Genomic DNA, 26,047 nt, shown 5'->3' on the forward strand with positions numbered 1-26,047 from the left:
AGGTGAACAGTTTTTAAAAAAATGTTTAAAAAGAGTTCAAAGAATTAACTACCATCTGAGCTAATTTCATCACTTCAGGTTAACACCTGGCCAAATAAGTATAAGAGCAAAAAAAAAGATTCTGCTGCATTGCCCAGATAACACCAATTGACTCTTACCCAGGGTTGTAAACTCGAGTTGGATGTAATCTTAGGAGGTTTCATCACATGACCTCCTGCCTTCAACTGCCCCACCCTGTCAAACAGCCTTTTATGCCCCCCCAATCTCCAATACTTTTATAACTAATAAACAAAAATGTTGTAAGAAAATGAAAAAAGTGCACAATATTTTTTAATGCCCCTATCATTTTTCTCCTGGCTTGCTCGCGGCAGTATCCAGGAGATTAACCTTAAGTTCCTGGAGACTCCAGGACAATGCTGGAGGGTTGGCAACCCTACTCTTACCTCAAGAACAGCACCCAGAATTTCCTTTAATGCCTTTGTGTGACATATTTGTTTCCTATGCTTGTGTCCACTCAGCAGCAGTGTCAAACTACAATAACGTCCACAGGTAGCAAATCGGGCACAGTATTGTGTTGTGGATTGTAATCTATTGATAACTGGATTGAGGCTGCTGGAAGCTTTTTCTCCCCACTTTATCTCTTTTGTTCATGCTCCAATGAGCGAGCTGGGTTGTGCTGGATTCAAAAACAATTCTTCTGGGTTAAAGGGCACTATTCCAAGAAACTACAGTGCTTATTTTTGGCAGGTGCACTTCAAGGTCTTTTCCTTGGGGCATCGCAGCTAACCAGGGATTATTATAGTGCATTAACCTTTAAATAGTTAATCACTTCATCCAATTGTTGTGTTAATGCGAAAAACGCATTTATTCAACAAGACTAAACGGTTGACTTAAAATGAGGAAAAAGAATCATGAATCATCAAGTTATTCGGTAGAAAAGGTTAGACATTAGCTGGCACTGATCTTGAAGACCTGGTCATTGGGAATTTCTTGATGTAAAGTCAATTCAAAAATACCCAACCCAATGTAACATAATGAGATTTAGGAGGTAAATTTAGGAGGTAAAAATGAAGGAAGAAAAAGATGTCTGATAAGATATTTGAAGTCAGAAATATCTGAAGTGAAAATATTTTCCCAATATTAACGACGTGGAATTGTTCAGCAATTCTAACTGCAAGAACATAAAGAAACAACAAAGGAATAAACAGCTCATTAACTGAGAAGCCAGCAATGCAGCCCTACAGGAATCTAAACCCCCGGTGCTCAGTGACGCAAATAAACCCACCTAATCAGAGTGATGGGCTTCTTGCATTAAGGATTTTAGCACTTCTTTGTGGTAATGAGAATTTATAAAATGATGAGAATTTACCACACTCTTTTGTTTTATTTTGATGGAATGCAATAATCATAGCTATCGTGAATCATTTTGCAAGATGTTTGAACTGCACAATAGTTTCTAGCATTTCACTAAATACAGAAGCCATGGTGCAGAATCTTAACTTCTTAGCAGTCAGTTATCTCCTCATTTGTATATCCTGTAGCCCACTTATAATTCAGTTCCCGACATAGATTCTGTTATGTCCGCTAAACCTTCAGTTGGTGTGGCAATGTGATGGTTGCTTTAATGTCAGACTTTCTGGAACATTCTCTCTGGATAGAACATTCAATATCAGACGACCCTAGAGTGTAATTGTTGCGATACACTTGCTCCCATCTGGGGGCCTTCCAGTGTTCAATTAACAGTCAACGTGGCTACAAAGAATAATAAAACCGGATGGACCACTTGGCATCAAGTTAGGACAGGATGAAGGCACACCCAGCCCAGTCGACCCTGCAAAGTCCTACTCACGCACATCTGGGGACTGGTGCCAAAATTGGGCGGGTTGACCAACAGATTGATAAAGCAACAGCCTATCAACTAATATCCCGGACTCCTCCAACACCATTCGTGGGAATGTTCTGTTCCATCGGCAGGCCAAACCCACCAGAGGTGGGGGCAAAGTGGTATAGAGTCAGGTGGGAGTGGCCCTGGGAGTTCTCAACATTAACTCTGGAACCCATGAAGTCTCATGGCTTCAGGCCAAACATCGGCAAGGAAACCTCCTGCTGATTACCACATGCCGCTGTTAATTGTATCACGTGATTTATATCAATTAGTGTTAATTGTATTCAGGTGGTCTGTGTCAAATGGGAACTCTCTTGTATCCTTTTAAAATGAGAGCTTATCGAGGGTGTGGGGTGTGTCAGGGGAATCTCTGTGAATAAAGGCTTGGAAGCAACTGAAGACCATGCCACATTATTCCATCCTTCACCACTTGGCTATGCAATTCATAACAACCGCCCTCCCTCAGCTAATAAGTCAGTACTCTACGTTGAACAACACTTGGAGGAAGCACTGAGGGTAGCAAGGGCACAGAATATACTCTGGGTGGGTGATTTCAATGTCTGTCACCAAGAGTGGCTCGGTAGTACCACCACTGACCGAGCTGGCTAAGTCCTGAAAGACTTAGCTGCCAGACTGGGCTTGCGGCAGGTGGTGAGGGAACCAACACAAGAGAATAACTTATTTGACCTCATCCTCACCAAACTACTGATCACAGATATGTCTGATCATGACGGCATTGGCAGGAGTGACCACTGCACAGTCCTTGTGGAGACTAAGTCCCATCTTCATATTGAGGACACCCTCCATTGTGTCGTGTGGCACTACCACTGTGCTAAGTGGGACAGATGGGCATTCCAGCACAATCTGTAACCTCATGGCCCAGCATACCCCTCACTCCTCCATCACCATCAAACAGGTGACCAATCCTGGTTCAATGAGGAGTGCAGAAGGCCATGTCCAGAACAGCACCAGGTGTTTCTGAAAATGAGGTGCCAACCTGGTGAAGCGACAACACAGGACTACAACACTAGCATCTACCCGACAATGTGCAAAATTGCCCAGGTATGTCTGTCAACAAAAAGCAGGACAAATCCAATCCAACCAATTACCAACCCATCAGCCTACTCTCAATCATCAGCAAAGTGATGGAAGGAGTCATCAACAGTATTATCTAGCAGCATTTTCTCACCAATAACCTGCTCACTGATGCTCAGTTTGGGTTCCGCCAGGACTACTCAACTCCAGACCTCATTACAGCCTTGGTCCAAACATGGACACAAGAGCTGAATTCCAGAGGTGAGGTGACAGTGCCATCAAGGCAGCATTTGACCGAATATGGCACCAAAATGCCCTCGTAAAACTGGCTAGAGTCATACCCGGCACATAGGAAGGTGGTTGTGATTTTTGGAGACCAATCATCTCAGCTACAAGACACTGCTGCAGGAGTTCCTCAGCGCAACATCCGAGGCCCAACTATCTTCAACTACTTGATCAATGACCTTCCTTCCATCATTAGGTTCTGATTTGGACATATATCGCTGTTCCTTCATTGTTGCTGGGTCAAAATCCTGGAATATCCCACCTGCAGCATTGTGGGAGTACCTTCACCATGCAAACTCCAGCGGCTCAAGTCAAAGGTCCCAACATCACCTTCTCAAGGGCAACTAAGGATGGGAAATAAATGCCAGCCTTGCCAGCAGAGAATGAACAAAAAAATATGCAAGTACAATACATATTGGGTTCATCGAGTGGACTTGCAACACTGGACTTGTAACACTGGAGGGCACCATTCAGCACTAAAGGAGATTCATGTTTGCTGTTTTGGGAGGCACATCTACTCTAACCTCTGCCTCACTTCATTTTACTTTCCTCTCATTGTCCAAAATACTCAATAAGGTAGTTATTAACCAACTATTACACGAATTACCTGATTCGAATCCTTTCATTAGGCAGTTCCGATCCTGCAAAAGTTCTGAGAACAACACAGAGCTTTGAGAAGCCAAGTGAAGAACATTGGGGTGAGGCACCACCAAGCTTAAAAAGAGCAGCAGAGACAACTGGATAATTTATGCTGCAGTTGTTATGTGATGCCAGGCTTGAGTTTTAAACATCTGCAGATTGTATATGGAAGGGAAAATAGAACTCGTGTTCCTCGGAGAGGCCACATCAATTCAAAACCAGGTTTCATTCTGTGTTGGCTGTGATGGAACACTTGTTGAGATTCTTTTAATTTGTTGGCTAGCTGAGTTCAGTAGTTTTACAGAGAGTTACAGAGTCAGGAACAGAAACAGGCCATTCAGCCCAACTTGTCTATGCTGGTGTTTGTGCTCCACACAAGCCTCCTCCCTCCCGACTTCATCTAACCCCATCAGCATATCCTTCCATTCCTTTCTCCCTCATTTGCTTATCCAGCTTCCCCTTAAATGCATCTGTGCTATTTGCCTCAACTACACCTTGTGGTAGCACGTTCCACTTTCTTACCGCTCTTTGGGTAAAGAAGTTTCTCCTGAATTCCAGAAAATAAGTTCTTTCTTTAAAGAATTTCAGACTTTGTCCTAGAATACGAACAACTGGCAAATATCTTCTTTATGGGGAGTTTTCTACCACGCTGACTGTAATATCCAGATAACATTTCATGCAAACATTACACTTACTTGTTCTACATAATTGTGTCTGTGGTACAGTGTCACTGTAAGAACTGTTAAATGAATACAGTATTTGGCGAGTACAAAACAAAGTGTTCAGTTGCTCTTATATTATCAATAGTTGGAAATAGAAGCAGGAAATGCAAAAAAAAGTGCAGAGGTATTCTGTATAAAAAATTTGTTCGTATTGGACAAAAATGGTGCCGTGGTCATTTAATATACAGATAATTATTAGTGACTATCTTATATTTATGACCTCTAATTCTGGACTCCCCCACAAATGGAAACATTTTCTCTACATCGATCCTATCAAACCCTATCATTATCTTCAAGACCTCTATCAGGTCACCCCTCATTCTTCGCATTTCCAGAGAATAGAGCCCCAGCCTGTTCAGCCTTTACTAATAAGTATATCTTCTCAGTTCTGGTATCATCCTTGTGAATCTTTCTCCAATGTCTCCACATCCTTTTTATAAAATGGAGACCAGAACTGTTCACAGTACTCCAAATGTGGTCTAACCACGGTTCTATACAAATTTAACATAACTTCTCTGCTTTGCAATTCTGTCCCTCTCGAAGTGAACCCCAGTGCTTAGTTTGCTTTTTTTTATGGCCTTATTAACCTGCATCGTTACTTTGTGATTTTTGTATCTGCACCCCCAGATCCCTTTGCTGCTCTATCTCATTTAGACTCTTATTATCCAAACAGAATGTAGCCTCCTTTTTCTTCCTACCAAAATGCACCACCTCACACTTATCTTTTAAACAGACATAAACAAAAATGTACGGGATTTCTTATAGTTATAATCAGAATCAAAAATAGGGACGGTACAAATCTGTTTCTCTCTTTCACATGGCATGAGAGATCATTTGAAGGCTTCACAGCATAATTCAGCTTACAGCTCTCAGTATTCAGAATTTCACTTAAAATTCCTGTCTCCCCTTTCTCCAGAGATTCATTAATATTTATTAGCCACAAGGTGTGTAAAGCGTAGGTAGCTAACATGCATCACCATGGTTACAGTGATATGCACCTCCTCACAGCCTTACCTCCATGACACACGCATATCAGTGACGAATCTGTTTTATTGGCAATAGCTGCCCAAGAACCATGTAATTTCCCTCATTCCTGCAATTTACATAAGACCTCTGTCAGCCGCAGTGAGTACAGACTTTGGTGTCAGTTAACAGTCCTCTCCCAAAAACACACAGAGCTTAAGCTAGTATTGGCATAATGGGCCGAATGGCCTCCTTCTGTGCTGTATCATTCTATAATTCTAGTTCTGCCTGGTCCTCAAACAAGAACTCTTTTCTCACCAGGAGCTTTCTTGAAGATGATGTCCTCAATATAAAGAACATGACATCTCACATCACCATTTAGGTCATCATTCGTACATTCTTGTGCAGATTTCTTTTAATTACTTGAATGCTCAGTTAAAGTCCCGAGAAGCCTCCTGCAGGTGACTCCATCTCGGACTTTTTACAAGTTGTCACTTATTTGGGGGTTTCCAGAATTCCCTTCATGAAATGCTAACAGACTAAGTGAGCAAAAGTTCAAGTCATTTTCCCCTCAGTTCTGGTCCAGAGTGATAAACTACAGAGTCTTCATAATCTCTTGAGAAATCCAATTTTATCTTTGCCTATTGCACGTTCATCTGTGATATTTTTCATTCAATGTGAAGGGAGTCCCCTCATACCATTGAAAACAAAACAGGTCCCCATAATTAGATGCTTGGGCACAAAGTGGACTCCTTTCCTTAGGGGACCTTCCAAGAGGCAACTTGATCCGTCTAATTCATCTGTATTTGGATCAGATGGAATGAGGAAGAAGCTTGTTTACGAAAGTGTGATGGGTTGATAATAATGCAGCAATATTTTAACAGCAGGCAAGCAGTTTTTGTGAAACAGTAATAAGCTACTGTTTGTGATATTGCTGACAATTGGCCTCTTAGCACTGATGCGTTCAAAAAAAATGAAACCATCCGTTTCATGTGGACTTAAACCAAAACATGCCAGGCTGCTCATATATTGCACAATGCACAATACCGAACAGAACTAAACTTAACACCAGCTACTTTATTCACAGCTGTACACATCTAGAATTTCTATTTTATAGGTTCTTCCTCCCTGTTCTCTCACTCTGGTGAGATGACTTTTTAAATCTTTTCTTCACACAATCATGAATCAACAGAAAAACACCCAAATTCAGAAATACAAAGATTTATTCTGACAAAAGTAGCAGTACTTTTCGGAGGCAGAACAGGGGTTCAAAGGGGTGTTGGAATGAAAATAATTCTAATTTAACTTATTCACAGGGGTGAAACTCAACTTCAGCGGGGCACAAAACAGACGTGGCAAATTGGTGCCTGTTAGACACCACCCAATTTTCCTTTTCACTTCACCCCAATATCTCTATGCAATGTCTTTCATAAAAAAAGAGACTTACTCACTACTGACTCAAAATATCCTCTAAGGTGCTGGGAACTTCTCCTAATCCATTAGATCGTTTGGATTAACAGCTACAATAACACTGCTGCATATCAGCTGCCTCTTGCAGTCATTATTAGTTTAAAATCACAGTCTTATTATTTAACATACGAATTAAGAGCCGGATCAGGCCATTCGGCCCCTTGAGCCTGCTCTGCCATTTGATAAGATCATGGCTGATCTTTAGTGCAGCGAACAACTGTCATAGAAGCACGCCCCACATCAACTTGTCTCAACTTCGGCAAGGAGGCAGTGGCGGAGACATAGATTACCCATCTTCAATTTATTATTATTGAGCACTTCAGCTACTGAATAAGGGGCACTGGCGCTTTCCCCTCAGAAAACACAGTTAATCTTATCCAAAAATTAACTTCTCAAAAACCCATCCTCAACCCATCTAGCCTCTTCAAGCACCTCACCATTTCCAACCTTCTTCCCTCTCTAAGCTCCTCAAAATGTGTTGTGGCCTTTCCCTGTCCATCTTCCTAAAACTTTGTGTTCAATCTTCTCCTGCTCTCACAGTAATGACACATGTAAGGAATCTTACAACACCAGGTTACAGTCCAACAATTTTATTTTAAAATCACAAGCTTTCGGAGATTATCCCCTTCGTCACCTGACGAAGGGGATAATCTCCGAAAGCTTGTGATTTTAAAATAAAATTGTTGGACTGTAACCTGGTGTTGTAAGATTCCTTACATTTGTCCACCCCAGTCCATCACCGGCATCTCCACATCATGGCTAGTAATGACACAGACCTGGACAAAGTCACAAATTATATCCTCTGTGACCATGTTGCATTATCGCTCCTCATTCTTTCTTTGGTATGGTCGATCAAACTATCCTCCTCCAATGCTCTTCTCTGTCGTCCAGTCCCTGCGTGGTTCCATTCCTACCTATCCCAAAATATCCAATGCATCTTAAGCAATCGTTTCTTTCCCCACCCCGACACTACAATCTCTTAAGTTCCCTCGAGGATCTAACTTGGCCCCCTCTTCTTTATCAACATGTCGCCTCTCAGCAACATCATCTATAATGGGTCTGTTTTCACGCATATGTTGATGACACACAGCTCTACCTTTCCAATACTTAGCTTGACCCCTCGGCAGTCTCTGTGCACTCATACTGCTTGTTCAATTTCAGGTCTTGGGTGAATCACAACTTCGAGCAGCTCAACGTCGGGAAGACTGCAGCCATCATCTTTGGCCTCCACCACAAAATCTAATGCATCCCCCGTCCCTGGCTACTCTTTCAGGCTGAAGCAGTCCATTTACAACCTTGGGGTCCTGTTCAACCCTGAGATGAACTTTAAACCCAACATCCTATCCATAACTAAGAATGCTGACCTCTACCTCCACAATACTACCCAACTCCACCCCTACCTCAGTCCCTCTTCCACTGTAACTCTTACACGTGCCTCCCGATTCAATTATTGCAATGCCTTTCTTGCTGGCCATCCCTTCACCATCAACTCCAACTTTTTCCAAATGCATCCTGCCCTACAGCAAGTGCTATTCCCCCATCCCCTCTCTCCTCACTGGTCTACATTGTTTCTCCACCTCCAACATATCAAACTTAAAACCCTTGTCTTTGTCTAAAAATCCCTTGATGGCCTCAACCCTCTCTGCCAATCCCCCTTCCAAACGCTCTATTCCTCCAACTCTGCCCGAACGTACATACCACCCCACCCCCCCACCAGTAGCCGACATTCAGTCCTTTAATAAGGAGGCATTTGCCACTGGATAGCTCTTACAAAGAGCCAGCACAGGCTTGATGGGCTAAATGGCCTCCTTCTGTGCTGTAACAACGCTCTGATTCTATGTTGAGTGTAGAATATGCATGTGCTGTTGCCCTGTTATATACAGCTACTGCTGTAAATGCATACTGTTCTTTGTGAAGTACTCTCCCTTTTTTCTTCTCCTTGTCTTTCTGTATACTTAAAAGATGTAAAAAATATTCAATAACATTGTTTAGAAAGAATATAGTTGTTGAAGAATTGTTTGCAATCGGAATGGGAGGTCTGTTTAGCCACGTAATTTTGCACAAGGCTCAATTAACATTACCACATCTCAAAGGAGCGCCAGGGAAAATGATATTCACATTTAAATTGAGACTTTGTCTTGAGCTCGTTTTTTATGCATGGCAACATTTCTATTAGTTTCTATCCCACTGTGTAATGAGACCACGCATAATAATGAAAAGATCCTGATTAAATACAAAGTAATTGTAAATCAAACAAAGCAACACAATGAAATTAGTGTTTTTAATGTTACTGAAAAACAAATGCCTGTTTCAAACTGATGATTCTGGAAATTAATTTTTATTACCTTATATTTGAATTTTTTTACCATATTTCAAGATTGCACAATTAATATCTTTGAAAACCATTTGCATCTACAATTTCATATGTTTGCCATATCCTGTAAGGCTGTTTAGTTTTGCTTAGCTTCTAATTTGCTAATAATTCATTTTTACTGTTACTCAAATACATTCATAGATTTGCATTGGTCTGAATGTTTTAAAACTTAAATTGCTCACATGAAAACCAATGTGCCGTTCTAAGTTCCCTCTTAGATTGCTACAATGAGCCGCAATTTTAACCTTACACTACTGTATCAGTGTGACCTTTCCATTTCTCAATCCTCTATGGTGCAGTACATTAATGCAAAAGTACAGTATTATGCAACCCAATGTCCCACCAGATTGTGCATTCCTACCGTTGTATGTTTTTTATTCTGCTTTTAATATCCTACTTTATTATAGGATCATAGATAGAATCATAGAAGTTTACAACATGGAAACAGGCCCTTCGGCCCAACATGTCCATGTCGCCCAGTTTATACCACTAAGCTAGTCCCAATTGCCTGCACTTGGCCCATATCCCTCTATACCCATCTTACCCATGTAACTGTCCAAATGCTTTTTAAAAGACAAAATTGTACCCGCCTCGACTACTGCCTCTGGCAGCTCGTTCCAGACACTCACCACCCTTTGAGTGAAAAAATTGCCCCTCTAGACCCTTTTGTATCTCTCCCCTCTCACCTTAAATCTATGCCCCCTCGTTATAGGCTCCCCTACCTTTGGGAAAAGATCTACCTTATCTATGCCCCTCATTATTTTATAGACTTCTATAAGATCACCCCTAAACCTCCTACTCTCCTACTCAAAGAATTGTTTGCTTTCATTACAATTTCCGATAATTATTTATTATAATGCTGTCAACTATGTTATAAAAGTCACAAAGATCAGTTTGTTAATGACTTTTGTTCCACTCCCTCAGTGGCTAGATTCGTTCCCTAGTCTGTGCTGAGATCGCTGATCTCATCTGAAGCAGTGATAGCAGCAGTATGTTGGCTTCAGCAACCCCTTTAACAGTGGGGAAAATTGGCCACAGTTCCTGATGGGTGTCCAGCAATCCTCTGCTGGAAGTGACAGTGTGTGATTTCAGATGAGGACAGGATTCAGCCCGCTGTGACTCTTCTCCTCTCCGCCAGGCAGTCAAATAGCTTTTCAAGATAATTTTTTAAGACAAATAATTGGACTTTTTGGCCACTCTTCATTGTACAAAGTAACTCATTTAGGTCACAATACAAATGTGAGAACAAAATATAGGTAGCTGGCAGTGAGACAGAAGGCAACAACTGTCACAAGAACCCCAAGATTTGATTACCACTTTGCATCTCCACCAATTTCTTTATTCTTTTAATAGGCTACTGATAATTTGAAGTTATTACTTTCACTAAGAAATTTGAATTATCCAATGATGTAAGTAACACAGCAATGTAGGAATTTAATGCAAAAAAGAAATCAGAATTATCAGATAATTGGAATTTGTGACTTTGAATTAAGAACAGTATGTACCAATTAAGAACAGTATGCACCATGTAATATTTATCTTACTGAGGCTGGTTTGAGTTGCTTACCAGTAATGAGTGCTGTTTATTTGGTGATACTGATCTTCAGCATATTGAGAGCTGATTACCAGAAATTAAATAGGTGAGTGGGTGATGGCACACACAACATCCTACAACGGGTACTAATGTGTTCCTAGATTTTTAGCAGTTTTGAAACCCAGCAAAATATAGGTAACACATATACATGGAGATAGAGGCATGTAATGTCCGAACGAGAATTGCCATGACAGATTAATAGAAGCAGTGATATATGTAATGAAAAAGGACAATATAAAGGATTTCATAAATAATGCTCCTGAACAGTTTCAGGGAAAATGCAAAAATTAATGAGAAGGCAGTGAAAATTACTGAAGAAAAATGGCCCAAGGGACAAAGGAGTTAGACAGAGCAGTCAAATGTAATCGAGCTACCTGCTGTGCTAGTTATGTTGAGAAGATTAATAGCACACAGGAAGAAGGATATAATCAATTTTCATGACATTTGATCCAAAGGCTAATCCTGGCCATATGACAGGTACCAAAATATAGTCACTCTTTTGGAGATTATAAGTTTATGTCACCTTTCATGCAACGATGCACAATGTGAAGAGTAATTACACAGGGGTATTATAACAAGAAACAGTAACTTATGGAAATTAAAGCACTGAGTGGTGAACACATTACTCTTGACTGACCTAGATTTTTTCTCCTTGGATAAATGTTGCACTTTGTATCATTATACCTTTGCGTACTACAGTGGGAAGAAAATAACTAACCTGGAGCAGCAATGAAGTGACAAAAGCCTCAGAATTTTCTCTCTTCTGCTCTGCTTTGAAGATCCCATGAAATCCCACTTTTGCCTCCCGAACTCTGGGTTAGTGAGATTTCTAACATTGTGTTTGTTATTGATGGCAAGATTTTAGAAGTTCTCAGAAGTAAGGGGAGGTGTGGGGGGAAATCAGATTAACTCATGCAATTGAAGGGTTTCTTCACATTCTAAAACCAGTGCTTTCAAAGCACTGATTGCCGATATTGATGAGATCCTCACTGTAATGGACAAGTGTGAATCTATATTTCATGTAATTTGGAAAAATGGATAAAGAAAATCAATTATTGTTACTCTAACAAAGCTTGCAAAGCAATCACTTATGGCTCGTTAAAGGAGACAGACATCAGGACAAGGACATGAAGCAGCCTGGGTCTTGATTTAAGACGACCAAATTGCTAAAGTTAATGTTTTAAAGATACTATCGAGTAGTGGCTTAGGCTCACTTTATTAGAATGCTGGAGGTGAGCAAGCAAAACCATTGGCCCTAGCAATCAAGCCAAGCACGAATCAACTTGCGAGATGTTAATTAAATTCTAAGCTCTAATTGGTGCAAAAAGCACAGAGCCACTCACAACACAACTGCCGTACCAAACCAATAAATACGACTGACTCCAACGTGTCTCCATTGTTAAGGGCAACCAAGTATTAGTTTGACTGGGTTCACTTTCCTCGCCCTGCAGCCTGTACAGTATTGGACTCCCAACCCAGAAGCCCACAAGTTTGACAACTGATGCTGATAGCCGAACAAGGAGTTTGAAGGTGACAAAAGCATGGATGAGCGTTTCAGTGGCCATGGGGCTGAGGTAGCGGCGCAGGCGAAAGTTGTCAGTCCTTGTGCTGGAGAGGATGAGAGATCTGAAGCTCAGCAAATGCAACAGCCTGAGACAGTGGCCGGGGAGAGTGACGGAATCGGTTGCAAGGGTATGGAGTTTGTGGCGAAGGCCGAATATGATGGCTTCAGTCCGGTTTAGCTGGATTAAATTGAGGCCCGATAGGGCTTGATGTGGTGCAGCCAGAACTGGCGATGGCTGGCTACAGCAGTTGTCCACCAGATACGTTCAAGTCTGCAGTCTTTGGACGAGCAAGCGAAGATGGGGGCAATAACAGGGGAAACGACCAGCATGGGACACAGTAAATAACTCTTTGCATAGAGTCTCTAAGAACATAAGAAATAGGAGCAGGGGTAGGCCATACCACCCCTCGAGCCTGCTCTGTCATTCAATCAGATCATGACTGATCTTCGACCTCAACTCCACTTTCCCACCCAATCCCCATATCCCTTGATTCCCCAAGATTCTAAAAATCTATCCATCTAGCCTTGCATATATTCAATGATTCAGCATCCGCAACCCTCTGGGGTAGAGAATTCCAAAGATTCACAACCCTCTGCATGAAGAAATTCCCCCTTATCTCGGCTTAAATGGCCGACCCCATATCCTGCAATTATGCCCCCGAGTTCTAAACTCTCATCTATGCATGTTGGTAATCTGACAATCCTGACTCCGATATAGTTTCAAATTAGACAGTTAAAAGGGAGACTCAGTTCCCACTTCAACTGACACGTTTATTTGCTAACAATCATAAAACTACATTCAAATTAGAGTCATAACATCAAACTGCACCATCAAAAGGTTGAAGTGACTTGCAAAATACGGAGAGGTTGCAAGAAAGGCAATGATGAGTGATTCACGCAAGGGCTTTTTGCCAGCTTTCAAAAAATGGTCTGACGAGCTTTGGCAGCCACACAGATTCTTACTCAAATTTGAAATTCTAAAATATTTATATTTACCATGCTATAATCCTATTCACCAACTTTTTAAAATCCTGTAATCATTCAGATATGTTGTCAGATCAAAAGCTTTTTCATATTTCCAGCTTTTTTTTTTGGTTACCAGGTGCCCAACTGCCATTTTGTGTCCCCACTAATTTCTCTACCTATTATCCATCCTTTCTGACATCTCAAATAACAATTTAGGTTTGTTTCGAACTTTGACATCAAAAGCAATTCAATGCATTCGGCTGGTTACATGGACCTTCCAGTGGTCAATCAACAGTGGCCTGGGAGGAAGCCAACCATCAACTATAATACCTTCTCAGACACAGAAGGCATGTTTTGTAGAGTTGAGCAAAAGAGCCAAAGTGAGATCGCTCACAAAAGGCAGTCTCCATTAAGCATTAAATGGCTTCAGTTGGCATTGTTGAGCAGCCAGAAGATTCACAACAATGTGGTAAGCACTAATCGGTGTCTGCAGTCTTCGACATCCTAGACATGTTACTCACTTCGTCCATGCCAGCAAGATGAAAGACGAAGTGAACTTTCTGGGATTCAAGCACAAGGCCTTCAGCACTCAAGTCCAGTTTTCAACTAACCCAACTACCTGACCTCAAATTGGCTAATGGATGGTGGGGGGGGTGGCGGGGTGGAGAGAGGGGAAGAGGAGAATAGAATATCAGGGCAGTGGGGGAAGGGAGAAAGTGTGTAAAAGTCCTAAATCACAATGCATAAGGAACTTCCTCTCATTATACACTGGGTACCTCGTGACCTTGGACATTGTACAGAAATTGGGTGCATTGTGTGATTCTTGTTCCAGAACTGAATGTTGAGGCTATCAAGTATGAATTAGCAAGCTCCACAGCAACAGACAAACATCAGATTAAACCATGAGCCACTGCCAAGTAGTAGATAACACATTGGAAACATCAACCCAACTAGTTAGCCACAAGCACTAATATAACACTGGAATATCCATGTTAATTACAGGGCCAAGGAACTCCCGCTTTATGCTTTTATTCAAAATAGATACTATGGCAATTGCTGCAATGGACAATTACATTACAGTGTGAATGGTGTCATTTTACATTAGATTTGAATGTGTACAACTATAGAAACACTAAGGTGTTAGCCTTTGCTTGGTGGAGGCATTATTACCTCTGAGTCAGAAGATTGTTGTTTCAAGCCCCACTCCAGAGACTTGAGCACATAATCCATGCTGACATTGCAGTGCAGTACTGAGGGAGTGCTCTACTGTCGGAGATGCCATCTTTCGGATAAGATGTTATTCCTTTGTGGTAGACATAAATGATCCCATGGCACCATTCGAAGAGGAGCAGGTAGTTTCTCCTGGCCAACATTTATCCCTTAATCACCATGAAAAACAGATGATCTGGTCATTTATTTCATTGCTGCTTGTGGTAACTGGCTGTGCGCAAATTGGCTGCTGTATTTCCTACATTACTTTAGAAGTATTTCATTTTACCATAAAAGTGCTTTGAGGCCATGAAAGGCACTATATAAATGCAAGTTCTTTCTTTTTCATTCTACTTAGAATGTGGGACTCCACTGATTCGAAGAACAATTAACTTCCAGTCGATGGAAAAAAAATTGTCACATGAAAGGGCAGATAAACAACAGGACTTGGTGGTTGACTGAACCACTGAGCTTAATGGTCATCGACTGGACGAGTAAGATACACAGACTTAATGGACCAGCAGTTTGTTTATCATAAACCACATCAAGTTGCACTGTTTATCTTATTCACATTCAGTTACTTTAATTAAGACAGTATAAATGCTTTATTCTGTGGAGACTTAACATTGCATTACAGAAGGTAATGCGATGTGATACACAGTTACTGCACTGTGTCGCTGAGTTCAGGGTTAAGGCAGGCTGGCTGGCGTCCATGTTGATGATTTTTGTACAGAAGGCAGCAGTCACTATGCAGGGGGCTGAAGCTGATTGGCAAGACCTGATCAATTTTATAATACTGCATTGCAGGGTATGAATGCGTGTCACTCATGTGATGCATAGCATGATTTCAGGAGTCCAAACAAAATGTTGGGTTCGGAAATAACCCACTGTAAATAAACCATCTGTCCATACACATGGTTTCAGAGGGTAAATGCTCCAATCCTCCCAGCAGGGAAGCCCCACTTAAAAGGGCCTGTTAGGCCTTCAAACTGTTGTGGTAATATAGGGGATGGGATCTAACATGAAATTAGAGATGCACGTAACAAGGGTACTACAGTAATCACGGGTGACTTTAATCTGCAGATAGACTAGCCAAACCAAATTAACAATAATACTGTGGAGGATGAATTCCTGGAGTGTGTACAAGATGGTTTTTTAGACCAGTATGTTGAGGAGCCAACCAGGGAACAGGCTATCCTCGATTGGGTATTGTGCAATGAGAAGGGATTAATTAATAATCTTCTTATGTGTGGTCCTTTAGGGAAGAGTGACCATAACATGATAGAATTCTTCATTAAGATGGAAAATGAAGTAGTCCAATCTGAAACTAGGGTCTTAAATCTAAACAAAGGAAACTACGAAGATATGAGGAGTGAGTTGGCTATGATAGATTGGGAAGCTTCATTAAAAGGCATGACGGTGGCTAGGCAATGGCTAACATTTAAGGAACGAATGCATGAATTGCAACAATTATACATTCCTTTCTGGCGCAAAAACACAAAAGGAAAAGCGGCCCGAGCATGACTAAGAAAAGAAATTAAGGATAGTATTAGATCCAAAGAGGAGTCATATAAAGTTGCCAGAAAAAGTAGCAAGCCTGAGGATTGGGAGCAGTTTACAATTCAGAAAACAAGAACCAAGAGATTGATTAAGAGGGGAAAAAAAAGAGAATGAGAGTAAACTTGCAAGGAACATAAAAGTGGACTGTAAAAGCTTCTACAAGTATGTAAAAAGAAAAAGATTAGTGAAGACAAATATAGGTCCCTTACAGTCAGAAACGGTTCTGTCTTCATGGAAGAGGACACAAATAACTTCCCAGAAATGCGAGGGAACCAAGGGACCAGTGAGAAGGAGGAATTAAAGGAAATTAGTATCAATTAAAAAAAAAATAGTGTTGGAGAAATTAATGGGACTGAAAGCCGATGAATCCCCAGGGCCTGATAATCTGCATCCAGGAGTACTAAAAGAGGTAGCCATGGAAATAGTGGATGCATCCACTATTCCCTAATTCTATAGATTAGGGAACAGTTCCTGCAGATTGGAGGGTGGCAAATGTAACCCCACTATTTAAAAAAGGAGGGAGAGAGAAAACAGGGAACTACAGACCGGTTAGCCTAACATCAGTCGTAGGGAAAATGCTAGAGTCTATTATAAAGGATGTAATAACAGGACACTTAGAAAATATCAATGTGATTAGACAAAGTCAACATGGATTTATGAAAGGGAAATCATGTTTGACAAACCTACTGGAGTTTTTTGAGGATGTAACTGGTAGAATAGATAAGGGAGAACCAGTAGATGTGGTTTATTTGGATTTTCAGAAGGCCTTTGATAAAGTCCCACATAAGAGGTGGTGTACTACCACCAATTACCACATGGGACTGGGGGTGATATACTGGCATGGATTGAAAATTGCTTAACAGACAGGAAACAGAGTGGGAATAAATGGGTCTTTTTCGGGGTGGCAGGCAGTGACTAGTGGGGTACCGCAGGGATCCGTGTTTGGGCCCCAGCTGTTCACATATATATCAATGATTTGGATGACGGGACCAAATGTGATATTTCCAAGTTTGCTGACGACACAAAACTAGGTGGGATCGTGAGTTGTGAGGAGGATGCAAAGAGGCTTCAAGGTGATTTCAACAAGTTGAGTGAGTGGGCAAATACATGGCAGAAGCAGTATAATGTGGATAAATGTGAAGTTATCCACTTCGGAAGGAAAAACAGAAATGGTGATAGATTGGGGAATGTTGATGTACAAAGGGACCTGGGTGTCCTTGTACACCAGTCACTGAAAGCAAACATGCAACTGCAGCAAGCAGTTGGGAAGACAAATGGTATGTTGGCCTTCATTGCAAGAGGATTTGAGTACAGGAGCAAGGATGTCTTACTGCAGTTATACAGGGCCTTGGTGAGACCACACCTGGAGTATTGTGTGCCGTTTTGGTCTCCTTACCGAAGGAAAGGAAATACTTACGATAGAGGGAGTGCAGCAAAGGTTCACCAGACTGATCCCTGGGATGGCAGGACTGTCGTATGAGGAGAGATTGGGTCGACTCGGCCTGTATTCACTCGAGTTTAGAAGAATGAGAGGGGATCTCATTGAAACATATAAAATTCTGACAGGGCGAGACAGACTGGATGCAGGGAAGATGTTTCCCCTGGCTGGGGGCCAGAACGAGGGGTCACAGTTTCAGGATATGGGGTAGGACATTTAGGACTGAGGTGAGGAGAATTTTTTTCACTCAGAGGGTGGTGAACCTGTGGAATTCTCTACCACAGAAGGCTGTGGAGGCCAAGTCACTGCATATATTTAAGAAGGAGCTCGATAGATTTCTAGACACAAAAGGCATCAAGGGGTATGGGGAAAGAGCGGGAATATGGTATTGAGATAGAGGATCAGCCATGATCATATTGAATGGTGGAGCAGGCTCGAAGGGCCGAATGGCCAACTCCTGCTCCTATTTTCTATGTTTCTAAAGGAAGTGCAGGGCAGAGACTCAGCTACAACGTCACTAAATGTATCCCAATGTGGAATAACTACTTTTTAATGATACTCAGGTGGGGAAACACCTGTGGAAGTAACATAAAGGGAATGACAACAAAATGGCAGAAATGACATTACAACTCAAATTTAATAGATTTTATGGAGCTACAACAATGCTCATTAATCTTTTCTTCTGTTGGAAACCAAAGCAAGTTCTATAAATAGAGTATTGTCATACCTATGCAACATGACAAATGTCTGCTCTTGGGAGGTGACTTTAAGAGATACCACATAAGTGAAGGATATTGATCATATGTACCTGCTGGGCATGACACCCTGTCCGCAAATTATGTTTACAATTTAGAATTCTTTTCATTAATGGATGATCTTTTTCACCCAGAGGCTGGTCAGATCACAAAGAAACTCCAAAGCACGACTCCAGATCTACATCACAAAAATTAAGTTTTGTATTTTCCAAGACAACAACTTGCATTTATATAGCGCCTTCAATGCTAAAAAATCTCAAATGTTTCAGGCCGATGACCTTTCATCTGAACTCTTCGACCTGAATCGTTAACTCTGTTTCTCTCTCCACAGATGCTGCCTGACCTGCTTAGTGTTTTCCAGCATTTTCTCACTGAGGATTGCCATTATCACATCCTCTTACAACTGGGTAAGAAGAGTTTTGTATTCCTTGTGCAGCCACCGTCACAGTACATGTTCAGCTTGTTTTTACATGGTGGTCACACCCAAAGCTAGACTGGAAATCTACATTCAAGCGGATGTGAATCATTTGAGAAAGTTCTAAAATCTGGCCTTTGAAGGGGCATCAAACCAAAAATATTTTACGTATTTTTAAGAATACACCTGAACCTGGAGGTTATAATTGAGTTAATGATTTCCTCCCGAACACTCCTACGCACACTGAAACTCTCCATTATGAGAATCAGCAGTGCATTTGAAAACACTTATTTTACTCAGTGTATGCAACAAAATAACCATTAACTTTAGGCAGTAACATTTACACTTTTTACTGTTTGAAAAAATAATAACAATGTGTTGAAGTGAATTTCCAATTACAAATACCATCAACTTCAAAGCTGGCTTTTTAACTGAAATCCATCTCAAGGGTCTACTCATTCTAATTTAATAATCTAGCAGATAGCTATTAAAATCTAATCTTATAGATTTATGCTAGGAAAATAATTTTATTGTTTTTGTTCCTGCTTAGATTGATGTCGAGTTTCAAGAAATAAAATATGGCACATCTGCAGTTTTACTGCAGTGGATATATTCTGTGATTTAAAAAAAGAAGATTTTGATCTGAAGCATCTAATGTCCTCTGCGGTTCTTGGTAGTGATAACATAATACTGGCTTTCATCTCAACCAAACATTATTTTGCTTGTCAGCTCAGAACGAAGGTGAAAATGCCCTCTTAGAAAGGAATACATAATTGCCTAGCAACAGCACAGGCAAGCTCGGATCATAGAACTATTGCCTAGAAGTATGAGCTCATGATAGATGCACCTTATTTGATAAAGCACATTTCCAACAATCTGGAGCAAGCATTCGTAACGGGGTGTCCGAGCTGGGGGAGAAGATGCCTTCAAAACAGAGTCGTTAGATGTGTTTCTCAATACTGCCGAATGCTCAAATTGGCCTTAAGAGTGCACTGCTCAGTTTTTGGCACAATTCCTTTCACAATTACTGTCTGATGCATAGATATTCTAGGCTTGGAAAGGATGGAGAGCAAATGACTGCTGAAGCAGCACAATCCAGTTGCCAGTATTTTAACCAAGGTCAGCCACAGGTGTGTCAGTGGCAGTACGTTCTCCCATTTAGACTTCAAAGCACTACAGAATTAAAAATGGCAAACAAAAATAATTCATTACAATGATCTTGGAATAGAGAGCAAGTCAGACACAGGAATGTTGGGAGAGGTCCAGGCCGAGAAGGAGTGCAACAGGATAGTGTGGGGCCAGGGTGGAAGGAGGAGGAGGAGGAAGACAAAAAGGCCAGGAAAAGTGTCCAGATGGAAAGGGCCAAACTGACAATTTGCCACGATGTTGGCTTGCCTGTATAATGGTTGGGAGCTTATTCAGTGCTGTTATGTATGTTTTGTTTTTATCACATGTGCGGAGTTGGGTGGGGGGCGGGGTGGGGGAAGAGGGGGGACGATGACAGAGCAGTCAGGAACAGGGAGTACCCCAAGTAGGAAGACAATGTAGTGTGGAGGAGTGCAGGCCACGAACAGGGAGACAGAGCGGTGGGGAGAAGAGATAGAAACATAAGCCCAGAGATTCCTGTCTGTGTTTGAGTTGTGGGCAAACTAAATTATGTATTTTTGGGAGTTATCTCCCATGCTGCTTTTCAATCTGTGGGCTAAAATTGGGAAATCTCTGCTACACAGTGAGAAAGGAGCAGGACAAAGTCCTCGAAAGCAGCAACAAGCTGCAATTAAGAGTCGGTTCAGCACCTGGAATAGCACTAAGAGGGTAAAACAAGCTGATCATCACCAACTTTCAATAGATACAGGTATCTTGCAAGACAACAACAACTTGCAATTATGTAATGCCTTTAAAGTAGTAAAAGGTTCCAAGGCATTTCACACGAGCTTAATCACACAAAAAAAACTGACACCGAACGAAAGAAGGAGACATTCGAACAGGTGACAAAGAGGTAGATTTTCAGGAGTGTCTTAAAGGACAAGAGAGAGAGAGATGGAGAAGTGGAGAGATTAAGGGGGGGAATACCAAAGCTTATGGCCTAGGCAGCTGAAGGCACAGCCACCAATGGAGGGGCGAAGGAAGTAGGGCATTCACAGAATTGGAGGAATGCAGAGATCTCGGTGGGTTGTAAGGCTGGAGGAGGTTACAGAGATAGGGAGCAGCAAGACCATGGAGGGATTTGAACACAAGGATGTGAATTTCTGGTAAACCTCAGGGGAGCAGGGGGAGAAGAGAATCGGAGTTTACTTTAAGATTGCCTCCAATTAGTCCAGACATGTGCTGCGATGCTTGAAGATACCAATGGTATGCTTTGTAATTCTGGTTGTAGCATATGCTTTATTGCACTCACACTCCGCTACTGTTCATGATTGGTGTGGAGATGCCGGTGATGGACTGGGGTTGACAATTGTAAACAATTTTACAACACCAAGTTATAGTCCAGCAATTTTATTTTAAATTCACAAGCTTTCGGAGATTTTCTCCTTCCTCAGGCAAATGTTTCAAGATCTCCTTGAAGCCTACGCATTTATACATATTGAACAATAATACATGGTGTTTACAGACTGCCCCTGCAACTGCCCGTTGCCAAGGCAATCACCGTGTTCAGACAGAGAGGTGTTACCTGCAGAACCTCCGAATACACATTCAACATTCTGACATTCTGACATCCATGTGATTGGCACATGGATGTCAGAAGCCATGGCTACATAAGATAGCCTCAGACTTCACGATACCGTCATTGCACTCTTCATTACAGCAGTGGGGTGGGATGGAAAGTGGTGGCCCAGGGCAGAAAAAGCGGGAGTGGGACTTGTCGAAGGTGGCTGCTGAGAAGAACTAAGAATTAGGAGATCATGCTGGTCTTACTTGCCGATCAGGCAGTGGTGGAACAGAACCCATATATATTGCTATGGGCATGATCAGAGAAGGGAGCTGTGCCTTTATTCCTGGAGCTGACAGTTACATGCGTGGGAGGTGGTGGTAAAAGTGCATTTGAGCCAGTGTCTGATCAATGAGTCTGTACACTGCAGAGGGGAAGTATCAGGATTTGGTTGAGAATTCATTTGTGAAGTTGGCAAAGAATGCTGGGATTGTTGGACAGATAAAGAGGCAGCTCTTCAATAAGACAAGATGAAGCAGCAGAATCCGTGTCCAGATGGGTCAAGAGGAGGATGAAGTGTTTGCTGCTCAGAAACCCTGTACTGGCTAATCATGGTGTAACTCACACCTGCAGTAGATTCAAGACAAAGTCAAACCAAAAATAACTCGAGTTATGTAGTCGATGTTGTTGACAGACTAAGATCGTTCAGGGAAGGTATCCTTGAGATTTATTCTACTTGTACAAAAACCTGATTGATGAAGCTAACAAATCACAGAATGTAACAGTGCACATCCTTCCATGCACCAAGAGTCTGACAGAATACTGGACACACACTGATGATGCTCCTTGATTACGTTTATTTTGGCAATTTAAAAATCTGAGGGGATCGCTGTCTGTGTACTGTCAGATAAAAAGTTCTAAAAAACCTGAGATGGAGCTATATTAAGTGGAGTTGGAATTGGATGAGATATTCTTTTCTTTAATCTGCTCACCTGCCCATCCCGACTCACCTGCACTTGTCCAATACTCCCCAACTTGCCTGCTTACCCACTCGGAGTGCTTTCATGTGCACCCCAGCCATGTGCCCAGCCAGAGTCCTTCCTCACCTGCCATCTTGCCCGAAGGCTTCCTGGCCAGCTGAGTAAAGTGAGAAGTGAAGGAAGAGAGCGAGAGACAGAATGGAAAGGGGAGTGAGAGAGAGAAGTGGAGGACGAGAGGGAGACTGAAGTGGGAGACTTCTTTTTAAAAGCTAGAGGGGCATGAGAGGCTGAGAGTTCTGCGGTGTGGCTTACAACAACAATAATTTGGATTCATATGGCGCCTTTAACGTAGTAAAACCAAGGGGCTTAACCCAACAAAGTTTGAGAAGTGCAGTATTGGACATTTTTTAATGGCCTTTTATTGTTAAGGACGAACATGTTGCTCAAACTAACTCCAACCGAAAGCAGACTTCAGAATATAAAAATGTTTTTGCTCCAAAGCTTTAGGATTTTGCTCGAATTAAATTAGGCGTGCCCATCCCTGGCTCCTCTCAAGAAATATGATGGACGCACCTCAATCGTGCTCATCACCCTCCCACACTGTTGGCCTGCTCTCCATCTAAAAACATCTTCACAACCTCTTCAGCTGCACCTTGTCTACGCCGCCTCTTGCCCAATACCTGGCTGCGTCTGCTTCTTCTTGCCACCAAGTGTCACGCTCCAGTGTGTCGCATGTATTCTCCTTCTGGTCAGTACCTGTGCCCCATTCGGATCTGACGTAATGTTCATCAAGCAGCGGTCCCTCCACACTACAATAGGATTGCTATATCGGCCTGTATGCTGGTGAGATCCAGGAGTATTACAGTAACATTCTTGCGTCTATAACTGCCTTATTACAAAGATCTTTTGTCTGGCAAATGTTCAAGCACTTTCAGAGAACCGCTTTTGAAAATTTCAATGATAGAATACATGCAGTAGGTGAACATCTCTCATGCAGATCTCTGAAATACTGAATACACTACTGCTGTGTAAAAGTAATACCCAGCACTATAATGTGCTTTCAGCCATAAAACAAACCTGGCTTCTGCACTAATACATCATTTTTTAACGGTCACAAGTGATGAGGATTCTGAGCTCCCAAGTCACAGAGCTACAGCCTCAGGGATCGGTTTCATGCCTGAATGGATTCAGGGACAGCTCCATCCAAATCAGATGCAGATTCCCATGTGGAATGGTTACCACTCCCCTCTCTCTCAGGGAGTTATGACCATGCAAAGCTACATGCTGGCGAGAAATGTAACCGCCAGGGCAGTGGAAGTGTCGCACAGACAGATCATAATCCACGAACGCTGCGTCTGGAAAGCACAACAGCCACACAATAACCAGATATTAAAGCTCATTTTTTAAAATTAAAGTTGTCATTGTCATCTGGGGAGTTTACATATCTGGTTAAATCAAGGTACATCATATATTTTAAATATCCAATTGAGCCACACAGTACTCAGAAATTCACAACTATATTACATGCCAACCTAGAAAACCAGCGAATATTAACCAACAACTTAAAAAATTGGCACAGCCCTCCAAGGTTCAAGAATTCAAAAATTACCTTGAATAAAAATGGCTTTGAATGAAGTTCTATCACGAAAGGCTCAATTTTAATAAAATCTCTCCAACATAATATATATTTGACAAAAAGGAAAATGATTGTACATTTAATGAAAGAGGCTTCAATTGAACTTCCTCGCACAGTAATTGCATGAAAAAAATGTGTCATTATGGTCTGTGAGAGTAATTTGCAGAAGTATCCATCCAAATTCAACCTACGGAAGTAATTCAACAACCTTTAAGCTTAAGGTGACCCTGACTGCAATTATGCACATACCAGACTGCAGTGAGACATATAATGGTCTGCGATGAACTGGAATGATTCATTGCAAGCAACAAAAGATGTTCAATACAATTAACTAAGATTACCTTATTACATTATCACATCTGTCACTGGGGGTCACAAAACTATTAGAATGGACTGGTGACACAAGCTGACATAAGCCTTCTGAATTTACGCCAATGTCTTGCTTTTAACATTGCTGAGCATTGGACTGAATCTCTGTACACAGGAGACAAGGAACTGAACTACAACACAGCTGCTCCTGGAACAACAGTAGAGGTAGAGAGCCTACAATGCACAACAGTGAGTTTGAGAGCTTGTGCTGCACATCACTGAGAGTTTACGCTGCACCTTAACTGAGAGTTTACACTGCACCTTAACTGAGAGTTTACGCTGCACCTTAACTGAGAGTTTACGCTGCACCTTAACTGAGAGTTTACGCTGCACCTTAACTGAGAGTTTACGCTGCACCTTAACTGAGAGTTTACGCTGCACCTTAACTGAAACATAGAAACATGGAAAATAGGCGCAGGAATAGGCCATTCGGCCCTTCGAGCCTGCTCCGCCATTCAAAATGATCATGGCTGATCGTCAAACTCAGTACCCTGTTCTCGCTTTTTCCCCATATCCCTTGATCCCTTTAGCATTAAGAAATATACCTATTTGCTTCCGGAATACATCTCATGACTTGGCCTCCACAGCCTTCTGTGGTAGAGAATTCCACAGGTTCACCACCCTCTGAGTGAAGAAATTTCTCCTCATCTCAGTCCTAAATGTCCTACCCTGTATACTGAGACTGTGGCCCCTCGTTCAGGACCGCCTAGGCAGGGGAAACATCTTCCCTGCATCCAGTCTGTCTCGCCCTGTCAGAATTTTATATGTTTCAATGAGATCCCCTCTCATTCTTCTAAACTCGAGTGAATACAGACCGAGTCGACCCAATCTCTCCTCATACGACAGTCCTGCCATCCCAGGGATCAGTCTGGTGAACCTTTGCTGCACTCCCTCGATGGCAAGTATATCCTTCCTTAAGTGAGGAGACCAAAACTGCACACAATACTCCAGGTGTGGTCTCACCAAGGCCCTGTATAACTGCAGTAAGACATCCCTGCTCCTGTACTCAAATCCTCTTGCAATGAAGGCCAACATACCATTTGCCTTCCGAACTGCTTGCTGCACCAGCATGTTTGCTTTCAGTGACTGGTACTTTGTACACTAACATTTCCCAATCTATCACCATTTAAATAATATTCTTCCTTTCTGTTTTTCCTTCCAAAGTGGATAATTTCACATTTATCCACGTTATACTGCATCTGCCATGTATTTGCCCACTTACTCAACTTGTCTAAATCGCCTTGAAGCGTCTTTGCATCCTCCTCACAACTCACGATCCCACCTAATTTTGTGTCGTCAGCAAACTTGGAAATATTACATTTGGTTCCCTCATCCAAATCATTGATATATGACTGAGACAGTCACAAAGCCTTTGCTGCACAATTGATTACAGAACTTTTGCGACACAATACTGAGAGTTAGAGAGTCCATATTGCACATTGCTGAGAGCATTACAGGACCTTTTCTGCACAACACTGAGAGTTAGCGAGCTTGTGCTGCACATTACTGAGAGAGGTAGTAGTGCAAATCACCTTATC

General features: G+C 41.8%; 1 protein-coding gene and 1 long non-coding RNA gene across 2 annotated transcripts in view; one reads left to right on the top strand and one right to left on the bottom strand.

The window, feature by feature from the left end:
• Positions 1-26,047, bottom strand: part of LOC137341111 (zinc transporter ZIP11-like) — a 602,857-nt gene that overhangs the window by 238,949 nt on the left and 337,861 nt on the right. The gene's annotated exons all lie outside the window — the stretch shown is intronic.
• LOC137341374 (uncharacterized) overlaps positions 1-26,047 on the top strand; it is a 39,499-nt gene that overhangs the window by 814 nt on the left and 12,638 nt on the right. The window contains exon 2 of the long non-coding RNA XR_010967018.1: positions 18,791-18,866. This is a non-coding gene — a long non-coding RNA (uncharacterized lncRNA). The remainder of the gene's footprint in view (positions 1-18,790; positions 18,867-26,047) is intronic.

Source organism: Heptranchias perlo, chromosome 23, assembly GCF_035084215.1.
Source record: "Heptranchias perlo isolate sHepPer1 chromosome 23, sHepPer1.hap1, whole genome shotgun sequence".
NCBI lineage: Eukaryota > Metazoa > Chordata > Chondrichthyes > Hexanchiformes > Hexanchidae > Heptranchias > Heptranchias perlo.